The sequence below is a fragment of the Terrapene carolina genome, unplaced genomic scaffold (genome assembly GCF_002925995.2).
Source record: "Terrapene carolina triunguis isolate 2854851 unplaced genomic scaffold, T_m_triunguis-2.0 Scaffold612, whole genome shotgun sequence".
NCBI classification, from domain to species: Eukaryota; Metazoa; Chordata; order Testudines; family Emydidae; genus Terrapene; species Terrapene triunguis.
This window is the reverse complement of record NW_020664963.1, coordinates 110,069-123,687: the sequence shown is the minus strand read 5'-3', so window position 1 is coordinate 123,687 and position 13,619 is coordinate 110,069. Positions and strand designations below refer to the sequence as shown.

Sequence of the window (13,619 nt, the reverse complement as noted above, 5' to 3'; positions counted from 1 at the left end):
TCTGGCCTTGTTTTTAAAAAGTTCATAACTGTTCATGTGTTCCTTAGGCATTTCAGCCGCCACCTCTGCTAAGGGTCCACTGACCTGCGGCCTCAGCTCTACCATGTAATGGTCTGTAGTGATGCTGTACCCAAGGCAAGCCCTTTCAAAATTGTCTAAGAAGGCCTCAGTATCATCGCCTGCCTTGTAGGTGGGGAATTTTCTGGGATAGGAAGCGGTACCTGGAGAGGGGTTGCTAGGGTTGGCTGGTATATCCGGCCTAGCCCTTGCTAATTACAGTTCATGCTTCCTCTCTCTTTCCCTCTCCTCCATAGCTCTCTTGTGGGCAGCCTCCTCTGCCTTAATTTCTAATTGTTTTAGTTCCATCTGTCTCTTATGTTCGTTTTCTTTTTCTGTTGCTTCCAGTCTTGCCAGTTCTAGTTTGTTAGCTGCTTCACTGGTAGTCATTTCCCTGCTTTCTTGTGCTGGGCCACACCCCTCTGCAGTTCACTGAAACTGGGATGCACTCAGCTCAGGCTGCTTAGGTAACAGAGACTTTCTAACTAGCTATCCCTGAGAGGTAGAAAGGAAAAAAAACAATTCAGCTTGTAAATTCCTTTTGCCAGCTGTTTGCTCACTGCTTGAACCCTTCTCTTAACAAAGACCCTTGTTAAAAAAACTTAGCACCTCTGCATTCAGGCAAGAATAGATAAGATATGCATCTACCTTCAGCTCTGCTTTCCAAGCAGCTAGAAAGGAGAAAAAAAATCTTACTGGCTTTTGGTTTAAAATGATCCCACCGCTCTGCCACCATGTCAAGGCTCCTTCCCCACTCTGAACTTTAGGGTACAGATGTGGGGGCCTGGATGAAAACTTCTAAGCTTAACTACCAGCTTAGATCTGGTCTGCTGCCACCACTCCCAATGTGCTAATTCCCTTCTCTGGGTAGCCTTGAGAGACTCTTCACCAATTCCCTGGTGAATACAGATCCAAACCCCTTGGATCTTAAAACACGGAGAAATTAACCACCCCCCCTCCTCTCTCCCACCAACTCCTGGTGGATCAAGATCCAACTCCCTTGGATCTAAAAAACAGGGGAAATCAATCAGGTTCTTAAAAAGGCAGCTTTTAATTAAAGAAAAAGGTAAAAATCATTTCTGTAAAATCAGGATGGAAAATAACTTTACAGGGTAATCAAACTTAAAGAGCCCAGAGGACCCCCCTCTAGCCTTAGGTTCAGAGTTACAGCAAACAGAGGTAAACACCCTAGTAAAAGGTACATTTACAAGTTGAGAAAACAAAGAGAAAACTACCATGCCTTGCCTGGCTGTACTTACAAGTTTGAAATATGAGAGACTTGTTCAGAAAGATTTGGAGAGCCTGGATTGATGTCTGGTCCCTCTTAGCCCCAAGAGCGAACTCTCCCAAAACAAAGAGCACAAACAAGAGCCTTCCCCCCACCAAGATTTGAAAGTATCTTGTCCCCTTATTGGTCCTTTGGGTCAGGTGTCCGCCAGGTTACCTGAGCTTCTTAACCCTTTACAGGTAAAAGGATTTTGGAGTCTCTGGCCAAGAGAGATTTTATAGTATTGTACACAGGAGGGCTGTTACCCTTCCCTTTATAGTTATGACAGAGGGTAGCTAATATACACCTGAAACTCCAAGCTGCAGGGTTCATTTTGACCATTTCCTATTTACACTGCTACTGCTCAATGAAATGCACTCTGGATAAGTTCCACAGCCTCATTCCCGCTCTGCAGCCAAAAGCTACAGAAGCATATAGTCAAATGGTCAGAAACTGAGCATGCCTGTGGATCTTAGGTCTTGCACACAAGCATGACTTTTTGCACAGTGTGGGGACCAAGCTGAGCCCCGCCACCATCACTGCAGGTACCACGTTTGATCATTTTGTGGAGGGTAGAGACAGGGTATTATGTAGTGCAGATGACACATGCAAAATCTATTCCTTCATGTGTTCCTGCTGCAGTCAGTGGGTCTGTTCACCACCCAGAGTGGTGGTGGAGAAAAACGGGGGAAGTGTTGGGAAGTGTCCATGAGCTTCTCCTCATAGTTGTTTGCATTGTACTTACAGCCATGTTGGTCCCAGGATATGAGATTTTGAGTGATTTCTTGCAACATGTGTTAACTCGTTATGTTTAATAAGTTGTTCAACCTTGTATGTGGCTGTGGCACTCAAAGTACCTTTCCCAGACTTGAAGAGAAGCTGTGTGGAGCTTGAATGCTTGTCTCTGTCACCAATAGAAGATGGTCTAATAAAAGATATCACCTCATCCACCTTGTCTCTCTTTTTCCTCATGGAGATTTCCCTCTGTTATTCCAGTGTAGGGGAGATGTGTGAAATCTCTCTAAACAGGCTTTGTGTTCCACCCGGAACATGCTTGAATGGATTTTCTGGGTCTCTGTGCATTGTCCCATCCCTGGCAGATTTTTCAGAGATGATACATTCTCTTGACATTTTTTCCCCCCCAGGGTGAAGGTAAAGTCCGAATTTCCTATGAGCTCTCGGAAGGGGAAAAACTAGGCACAAGCAACAGAAAGGTGCAGGTGAAGAAATGCCTGGATAGCCTTGGAATTCCCTGTAATCTGGTAGGAGTCCATCAATGTTTTATTGAATTGTAGAGGAACATTGACAATAGTAATAATTACTCATGCAGAGCTGGTGAAAATGTGTTCATCAAAAAGTTGTTTTTTTGTTTGTTTGTTTCTGTTTTTTTTTTCAATAGAATAAAACAAATTGAAGCCAATGGGACTTCAGTAAATGGCTAAAATTAAGTGCACATTTAAGAGCTTTGCTGAATTATGATGAACGTAAATGCATGCTTAAATATAAATGACAGATAAAACAGATTGGGAAATCTATTTTATTTTCTATTCTACTTTTTTCGTTTATGCTGATTTTTTCCCCCCACAGATTTTTTTAAAAAGTTTTCTTTTAAAACCTCAAATCTGATTTTTTTTTCTGTTTCCTAAAACCAAACATATTGTGGCACTGATGTCAAACATATATATTTTGGAGTTTTTGGTTGTTAAACAATGGTTCCCCTCCCCCCAAGGTTTTGGGCAAACCCCCCAACATGTATCAATAAAAAAATTCCTTTTAATCAAAAATGCATTTTTCATCCCCCAACCTCCTAAATTGACCAACAAACAAACCCTCACGTTGAAATATTTTCCAGCAGTTCTGATAATTAACAGTAGTTATGATACATGTAATACATAATATACACATACGTATCTTACATTGAAGCAGCTATTGCGGTTATTCTTGTAGATCAAGAGGTAAAATCAGAACTCATTGCAGCAATCAGGAAAGCTTGTGAATAATTTTACTCATGGGAGTTGTTGCATTTAAGCCAGTGGAGCTCCCCATGTAAATAAAGACACTCACAGGTGTAAACACTTGCCGGATTGGGTCCTACAAGATACTCTTTTAAACTACGTGATGGGGGTTGTCCCAGGTGGGAATGGCAGGTGTGTGACTGTAGATACCACACAAGTAATTTACATGAGCAAGGGAGATTCCTCAGTAATCCTAGTTTATATGTTGTTGTGTCTTTTCCCTTCCTCAGGAAGATGTGCCCAATATTGCCATCCTGGGAGCTGGGGGAGGTCTGCGGGCCATGATCGCCCTTCATGGAACCCTGCAGGAGCTACAAAAGCATGGTCTCCTGGACACCATCATGTATCTGTCTGGGGTCTCAGGTGCAACATGGTAGGCACATGCCAAGAGAAGTGTGAGTGAAAGTGTATCCCTCTATAGAACTGACAGCCAGGGACAATCCTTGCCATTGTTATTATTAGCCAAAGGACATGCTGGGTACTCCATCACCAATAGGAAAACACTGTCTGTCCATTTCCTGAGGAGGTGAGACTGTGCGAGTACGTCTACACTGGAGTGTAAGTCCAGGGTTCAAACTCAGGCTCAAGTTCAAGCCCTCTTCCCTCTACACCAAATCATGCTAACCCAAGGCTTAGACCCAGGGTCCCAGGGCTCCATGAGAGTGGAAGGTCTGAGCCTGAATCAGGGCAGGACTCAGGGTTCAAGCTCTATTGCTTTGCAGTCTAGATGCAGTCCCACTGGACTCATGCTCTGGGAGTCCACCAAAGATGTCCCACAGGCTGTCTTCCTTTGTCCTCTGGACAGTCAGGTTTGGTGGACAGTCAAGTTTTTCCCACACTGCATCACAACCAAAGGGCTAATGCAGCTACATTTTGGGAGGACGTTAGAAAGTCTGGGATATGGGTGGCTGAATTCAGTCCCGCATGATGCAGTGTAGATTCTGGAACCCCATCTTAAGACCCAGAGTTCAACCATTCCAAACCTGGGGTTACAACTGAGTATAGATGCTCAAGCCCCAGGTTAACAGACAAAGAGCCTGTGTGGACGTGACCCTCCTAAAATTTCTACATGGGCAAAAGTGATAGGGGCCCAGGCCTATAGTTCTAATTTAATATTTATAGCTCTTGCAATGTTATTGCGAATCTGCAGTTGTGCTGCTGTAGCGCTTCAGTATAGACACTGCCTATAGCAGAGGGAGGGGTTCTCCCGTTCGCGTAGCTAATCCAGCTCCTTGAAGACCATAGCTAAGCTAACAGAAGAATTCTTCCCTCAACTTAGCGCTGCCTACATAGGGATTTATGTCGGCTTAACTATGCCACTCTGGAGTATGGATTTTTCACCCCCCTGAGCAACACCATTATGCTGACTTGACAGGCTAGTGTAAACCAGGCATCAGCTCTCATGATATTATGAAGCATAAGTTTCTAGCCTTGGTGGTTGTGGAGAGACGCTTGGAAATGTGAACCCTACCAGAAAAAATGCCAAGAGGCAAATAAAAAGAACCCACCTTTTTAAAATAAAGCTCATGATTTTTAAGCCAATCTCAGGATTTTATGTGACCTGACTTGTGATTTTTGGCACACTTGTTGTTGGCATTAGTGCTGAAAGCAGGATAGCAGAATGGTGCCTAGTACCTTCTGTTGTCCCTTATTCTAGTTGTCCTTAAAGAGGGGCAGGGTGTGTACAATGGTTTGTGCCATGGGAATAGTGAGAAATGGACATAACTGGGGGTCGTTAAACAGGAACAAGTGACTGGATGTAACACAAGATGGGGAAATCCAGGGCAAAAAGAGACAACAATGACTGCAAGATTGTAGGATACAGTGCAGAGTTAGTTCCTTAGTGGAGAAGGAGACTGTCCTTCAGAACATCTGATCTAACAGGCCCACACACTGACAGCCTTACAGGGAGTAGCAATAGACACAGGAGCCTAAGGGAGTTAGGCACTCAGCTGTTGGTGCAATTCAACAGGAGACTGACACAAGTGGGTGACTTTCTAATTATCATAGGTATTTATCCCCCCCCCCCCGGATTAACATAGCATCTGAGTACCACCATATTTATTTCCACAGCACCCCTATGAGGTAGGGAAGTGCCTGTCTCCCTTTTCCTATGGGGAACCAGGGCTCAGGGAGAATTAGTGACTGGGGTACAATCTGTGGGAGAGCAGGGAGTGGAACACACATTTCCCGAGTTGTAGGCTAGCGCCCTAAACACTGAACCATCTTTCCCCTCCCGACCTTTCTGCACAAAAGGTCCCACTGACGTCAGCATTAGGGCAGCAGAGTCATGATGGGTTGGACAGGTATGCAGATGTTACAAATGTCCTGGATGTAATCAGAGCTGTTCACACTATGTGTCATGGACCCTGCATATTGCTAATGGAGATTCTCCTTTTGCTTAGTCTGATAAGGACCTGGGGGACTTGAATTTTATCTCTGCTGAGGCCATGGCTTTCCATAGCAGCTAGCCAGCCACGCAATCCTTGCGGCTTACAGATGCATTGCAATGGTAGAATGATAATAAATAAATAACTGTGCAGAGATTGAAAGGGCTGGGGAAAATAGCTCACATCCCATTCCCCTTGCAGTGTGTGTTTTGTCTCTGTAATAGGTGTATGTCATCTCTCTACAACAATGGGGACTGGGCAGAGAAATTGCAGGCCTTGGAGAAACACATGTGTGATGCACTTACCAAATCCACCTGGAACCTCAGAAAGGCAACGGAAATGCTACTCGAGGCAGCTAAGGATGAAAACTATTCCCTGACTGAGTTCTGGGCCTATACCGTGGTCTATGGAATGTTACATGAGGTGGGTGAAAAACTTTCCGTTTTGTAACTCTCTAAAGTCATTGTCTGGCCTCCATCACTGAAGTATCAGGGCTCTTCATGAAGTGTGTTTATCCTCACAACATTTCTGTGAGGTTGGGAAGTGTACAGAGGGAAAACTGAGGCACGGAGCATCCCAGAGCCAGATTTTTAAAGATATCACCTTGTGGGATGAGCACGCAGGCACCTAGCACCCATTGATTTCAATGGGCTTTGGGAGCCTACATGCTTTTGAAAATCCTACTAGGTGTCTAAATACCTTTTAAAAACTGGCCTGGCTTGACTTGCTCAAGGCCACACCAGGTATGTCTATACCGCATTGTAAATCTGGGTCTGTGGGACCCAGGCTGGTGTACCTGGCATTTCCAAGCCGGGGCTGGAATGTCCACACTGCAGTGTAAACCTGGGCTTAAAGATTACGTCTACACTGCAAAGAAAAACCTGCAGTGCTGAGTCTCAGAGCCTGGTCAATTGACTTGGACTCCTGGGGCTCTGCCTTGTGGGCTAAAATAGCGGTGTAGGTGTTTCAGCTCGGGCTGAAGCCTGTGCTCTGAAACCCGGCAATGGGGGCGGGTCTCGGACCCTGGGCTCCAGCTCAAAGGAGAATGTCTACACTAGTGTTTTAAGTCCCACTGATCAAGCCCCAAAAGCCCGTCAATTGACCCACACTCTGAGACTTGGTGCCATGGGTTTCTCTTTGCAGTGCAGATGTACCCACAGCTGCCGGACCCAGATGTCATGCTAATGTGGTCATACTGCACTACCCAACCTTCCGACTCAGGTCTGCGGCTTGATTTGCATCCACACTGCAAAACGAGAGGGCTTGGACCCAAGTCACTGTGGGACTCTGGTTCTGACCCACTCGTCTACTCAGGTCCTAAGACCTGGGTCCTGAGCACATGCTGAGCCAAGTCAGACTGATTTGTGCATGCACAGAAACAGGTCTTGGGCTCACACCTGAGTCAGAACCCGGGCTTAGTGTTCAGAGTAGGGGAGATGTGTGAAATCTCCCTAAACAGGCTTTGGGTTCCACCCAGAACATGCTTGAATGGATTTTCTGGATCTCTGTGCATTGTCCCATCCCTGCAGGGAGACTGCAGGGGAAGCAGGGAATTAAGTCCTAGGCTAATGGCTTGACCACTTCGTCATTGAGGAAGGTTTGTTCTCAGTTATACCTGTATAAATGCTGACTGGCTCTGCTGAATTCAGTAAAGTTACTTGAATTAGTTCATCTATATGCTTGGGTAACTGAGAGAAAACTCCACATCTGTCTAGCTATCGTCTCAGCATGTGGTAACATGCTGGTGCCCTGAGCTCAGGCTTGGACCGAGCTGTCAGGGCAGGGAATATAGACAGTGTTAAAATCATAGGTTAAAGTTAGGCATGTGTTTGTCTGAACCTATCAAATCCTGTCTTCACAGCTGGACAAGGGGCACTTGTCGGAGCAGAGGGGTGCGTCTGAGAATGGAAATAATCCCTACCCCATCTATGCAGCTGTGGATGAGCGAAGTTTCTGCAAAGTAACTGAATACTCTCCCGGTAAAACCAAACACACAAATCTCTAGATAATCTCAGTGTAAAGAAGCCTGTAGTTTATTACATCAACATGCAACTCCTCACGGCAGAGACACCAAGGTTGTCTTTAGAGCTTGTTGAAAAATGGGGGGGGGAAATGGTAAACAATTTCAAAATTTAAAATCTTTGTCTGGTTGTCAGGGTTGTTAATGGACCTTTTTTCCATATTTCATGACATTATCTACAATATTTTCCCCTTGTTTTCCCTCTAGACATTTTATCAAAAACATATCTTTACTTTTATTTTCTTTAGCAAAATCTTGATTTTCATTAAGAAAAGCATTAGTGAAACAAATCCATACAAATTTTGCTTAAAAGTTCAGTAAAAACCTATGGCAGAAAATTTCACATAACCTGGAAACCTCAGGTAACATCTACTACTGCTGACAAGACGTTTTGGTTTTGAAAAAAGGCTACTTTTCATGCGAAAACTTTTTGTAAGCAAAATTCAAACTCACTCTCATTTTCTTTTTCCCTTCCTCTTACATTAGTATATCTTTTTAGGTGGAGACACACTTTATTATTTTATTTACTTATTTTGATTTAGCAATAAAAATTATGCCCATTCAAGCATGTGGGAAGCTAACATCATTAATAACACAGCAAAATTCCAGTAGCATGAAAGAATAATTTCACAAGAAACTCACAAGCGATCTCTCCATTCACTTTTAGGCTTGATTAGAGCTGGTCAAAAATGTTCTAACAAAATCAAAACTTCCCATGGAAATGTGTCAGTTTTGACAAAAAAATCATTTAGAAAAATACCCAAATGAAGCCTTTCAATTTTTAGTTTCAAGGTGATATTTTGCTTCAAAATGTATTTAATTTTAGGTTTTATAAATAATAAATTAACGTGAAATAAAAAATCAAAATCAAAATGAAACTTTGTTGCTTGACCCAAACCATAATTGTCTTAAACATTTCTTTTTGCAGGAAATTTTGATTGTTTCTGTTTTGTTTTCAATCCAATGCAGAACAAGAACAAATGTCAAAACTGTGGAATTTCCCTCTAAAAGGGAAATATGACTTCTGCACAGCCCTAGACTTGCCCAGTTTTTCTCTTATATTTTGGATGGAGCTTGGGACCAAGTGGTGGTTTACACATTTTGGAGAGGGTTCAGAGGGACTTATATGCAGTGGAACCAATAGGAGGAATTGCAGATGAATTAGTGGATCATGTGGGCTTTCTGGAACTTGAAGATAACTTTGCATGGCTGGGGCCTCTTGGAAGATGTCATGAGGATGACAATGGGAGAAGATAATGGGGAGGTAGGGAGTTCAATGGTGGAGCAAAAGGGGTGATCAAGTAGAGCTAGGATAATTTTTTTCAATAAATTGATTTTTCACCGAAAACTGCATTTTCAGACCCCTGTTTGTTGAGGTCACTTTAAATATGATGAATAATTTCAGTTGGGAAAAATTTTCTAAAGAGCAAAATCATTTTGTTTCTACTTTTCAATTTAAAACGGGTCTTTCAATTTTTAAATGTGACCATTAAAAATAAGTGAAAACAGCTGAATCAAGGAGGGAAAAATGAATTGACTAAAATATTTTCTGTGACTTGAATAAAACAAAAGAAAGTTTCACTTTATGTCAACTCAGAATGATTTTTTAAAAAACTTTTTTAATTTGGCAAAAATATAGATTTTTTTTTTTCAGTTTAACCAGACTGGATATTTCTCCAGAGATTTTGGTTCAGCCCCTGAAATAAAATTACATTATTTGCTCAACTTCAGTGGTAAGAACTCTGAACTGAGACGCAGGTGGTGTGGGATTGGGAGGTGAGGACCAATGACTTCATACAGAATGTGAATAGGAGTCAAGAGTGAATGTGAAGATGGGACAACATGGATGGGAAGAAACTTTATTAATGTAGATGTTGTTTGAAGCACGCTCACATTCCACTGAGTTATGGATACCTCCTGTGATTCATCTGCCACCTCAAAACTATTGCTGGACTTGTTTCCAAACTCTTTGTTCTTATTTTTCAGAAACCTGGTTCGAGTTCACCCCCCCATGAAGCCAGCTTTCTTGGCTATGGAGCAAGTGTACCCATGGAATACTTTGGAAGTGAATACAAGAATGGGGTGCTAAAGAAGCAGAAAGAAGAGAAAAACCTGAGTTACCTACAAGGTGAATGCTCATGTCCCTGCAGATAGAGAGAACTGAGGCTGGTTAGATGGCTAGATATCGCAAGTCAACCATTTAATTCTAAAATGTAAATATGTAATATTTACATATATTATAGAGAAGTGTGGAGAGTGTCCAGCCACACAATCTACCAGCTCTCATTCCAGCTACATATACCCTCTCATCCCTCCTTCCATTCACTCACTTCTTCTAACACCGAACGAATGCCGTACATAATAACATTGAGCTTATATATAGATAGTTGAGCTGGGCAGAAAACAGTTTTCCTGTGCTGGGAAAAATTTCAAGTTATTAATAGAAATTCCTTTCCTGAATCAGAACAGAAAGTCAAAATCTCAAAAATGTTCACAAACTAAAAATCCAAAAAAACATTTTGGTTCAGGTCAGTTGAAACATTTCATGTCAATAAGGACATAAGAACGGCCATACTAGGTCAGACCAATGGTCCATCTAGCCCAGTGTCTTGGCTTCTGACAGTGGCCAGTGCCAGATGTTTCAGAGGGAGTGAACAGAACAATGAGTGAAATGTGGAAAATGTAATATTATTTAATTGTTATCAAAATTTTCAGTGGGAAATTTGACATTTCATAAAACAAAACAAAACAAAAAAATCCTGCACAATAAAAAATTTCAGTGGCAAAACAGTGAAAACCAAAACACATTTGTCCAAAACCTACTGAAAACCAAAAACATTTCAATTTTCAACCATAAATAAATAAAAATAAAAGTAAAAAATCAGTTTTCTAATGAAAAAATATTTAGATAAAAGCAGACATTTTCCTTGAAATTTTCATTTTGTTTAAACCCCAATTTCCTATTGAAAAATAATTAGAAGAGAATATGTTGATCAGCCCTAAGCAGAGCCTGTCCTAGTAAACAGAGAGTCAAATCATTTTATACTCTTTTCCTTCTTCTTTTCAGGTTTGTGGGGAAGTTGCATTGGCAGCAAAGAAGAAAATGAAAAAGTCATAAAAGGTATGGCAATTTCTGTCCTCATAGCACAATGGAGTCGGCATCCAGGTCCTCAACTTAAACAGAACAGGTGCTGTATAAAAGAGGTACTGCAGTAGTATGTCCTGCCGGGTGGGATTTTTTAGAGTGGTGTCTTCTTCATCAGCTCCAGAACCAGCTTCTTGCACTGGTCTGAAATAACCCAGCTCTAGGGACTTCTACAGCACACTGCAAAGGGCATCTCTGTGTGTATGCTGCTGAGGGTGAGGGTGTTTTGTGTTCTGCAGACTGTCTAATTTATTTATTTATTCTATTTTAATTTATGGAATTGGTTCTAGACTGACTGATAGCTGACTTTTTAATCTTTATTAGGCGAGATCAGAAAACCACAATTTTTGGTGGGAAAAATACTCAACTTTTTCTATTTGTAAAATAGTAAAATAAGTGTGAAAAATTGGGTTTTACTCCACATTTCTCATGTCTTTTTATATACTCCTACCCTCCACTTTCTCCAGTGAGTTTTAAAAAAAATAAGAAGAAGGTGTGGAGTATTAAAAGGGAGAAAAAGATTATAAAATACAGTGAAAATTCAAACGCCAAAAATGGGGGGGGGGGAATTATTTCTAAAAAATGAAATAAAGTGTCATATTGTGTTGATTTGTTGTTTGTTTCCTTTCATAGTTTCCTACTGGACATTTTTTTTTTAAAAGGTCAAAACTGATATATTCCTATGGAAGATTTCAACTTTGATGAAACCACATTTTCAGACAGGAAAAAAAATGTTGATCAAAATGTTTACATCAGCTATAATTTTATATATTTAAAAAACCCTTAATTAATTAGTCAATAAGTCAAATGGGGGGTAATGAGGTCTAGATGATGGTTTGAGCCATATGGACATACAGGAAGGGATATATAAGCTACTCCTACTCCAAGTGTCACTTTGGTCTCCTCTAGTTCAACCATAAATAGAGGTGACATCAACACCTTCAGAGGGGGACACAGTGCCACGCTAAGTGGATGTTCAACATGGGATGAAGAAAATAGTGACAAGATAGAGATTTCGTGACAAGCTTGGTTGGGAGTAGACAGAAATGGATGTGCTATAATTTCATCGATATATTTTTTCTCCTAAATCATTGTGATCTAAAGTTTGTTTCCTAAAGGACTGAATTATTGTCAATGTATTGTGAAATGACTGACTCTCCTAATTGTTGTTTTTTTTCAGATATGTTCTTTGGTATCTTTAAGAGAAACAGGGGATCGCATTCACCATTCTCGGTGGCTAACAAAAGTAGGTCATTATAGTCCATGGTCACTCCAATCACACAAGTGGAATTACTTACCATATGTGCCTATGTGGTAAGGCGAGAGAGAAGTGAATGGTGCTACATTGTACTGCTGATGTCTGAAAAGGGCCATTCCCACCCTGCCGGGGGAAAGTCTTCTTTTTGAGAGGGAAAAAAATATTGGTTGATCATTGAAATACCAGAAATCAAAAATATTTCACTAATTTTTTTTTCTGAAAAAGCGATAATTGTTTTTACCAAAACCGAAACAAATTTACTGAAAAAATAAGTTTTGAAATAACCCCCCAAAAAATGTTGCTGTGCAGAAATTTTCATTTGGTTTAATTTATTTTTGGTTGAAAAGCTGTTTCAGCTAAAAGAAAATTTTATTTCTTCTCATTGCTACCAATTTTGTTTCTTATGAAACTTGAAAATATTGACTTGACCCTGATCACTGTAATCTGAATGTTGCTTCCCAGTTGATTATATGATTGTACCTGGCTATATGAAATGACTGATAATCCAAATGACATTTTCAGGTGGTTGGGAAGGAACATTGGAGGGGTTTCCAGCACCCACCCTTGAACCTGAAGCCAGTAAGTATATACATATGGCTACCTGTTTTGTCCTGAGTTGTTAGTTAATATTTGGGACCTTTGGGACCATTTTGTTAAGAGGAAAAATAGATTATACAAGTCAGGTATATTTGGTCTAATCTTCTTTATTTACAAAATATGTACACTAAAATCTGTCTCCCTGAACAGAGTAAAACCAAAAAACTCAGCAGTTTCCTTGCTCAGAAATCCCCAAATCTGCCACTTTAATGAGCTCTATGCCCAAGCAGCTCTATCGCTGAGCTTCCTCTCAGGGTCACATTCACAACTCCTTCTCTTAGCTTTCTTCCTCTGAGATTCCCAGTCTTCAACCAGTATTGTAGCCTCTGCATCTGCAAGCAGGAAAACACCTCAGGATGCATGTCTGAACTCTGATCTGTGGCAGGAAATACTCTCCACTGTATGCATTTGTTTTGCTAAAAGGGTGTAATTCCCAGAAGGTGGGAATGAGCAACAGAGGATTGGTCATTCAATGCTTGTCCTGTTCTGTTCATTCCTTCTGAAGCACCTGGCATTGGCCATTGTTGGAAGACAGGATACTGGGCTAGATAAACCTTTGGTCTGACCCAGTGTGACCGTTCTTATGTTCTTAATTGTAGAGCTGATTCAGAAGTTTTTGACAAAATGGTTTTTTTTCAGCCACTTTGCTTAAACTGAAACTGTTCGTTGTTTTTGCATCTTTTAAATAAAAAATATCATTTTTTTTTCAGTTGAAAATGACTTTTCATTTTGAAATTCAACGTCATTTATACTAAGGGAAAAGTTTTAAAAGTTCAAAGTCAAAATGAAACATTTCAAAATAATTGAAATGAAATGTTTCAATTGATAAGAACTGATTTTTGCGGTGAGGTATGTTGGTTTGCAAAACAT

General features: G+C 40.9%; 1 pseudogene; it reads left to right on the top strand.

The window, feature by feature from the left end:
* Positions 1 to 2,131: 2,131 nt before the first annotated feature.
* Positions 2,132 to 11,444, top strand: LOC112107208 (annotated as a pseudogene).
* The last annotated feature ends 2,175 nt before the right edge of the window (positions 11,445 to 13,619 follow it).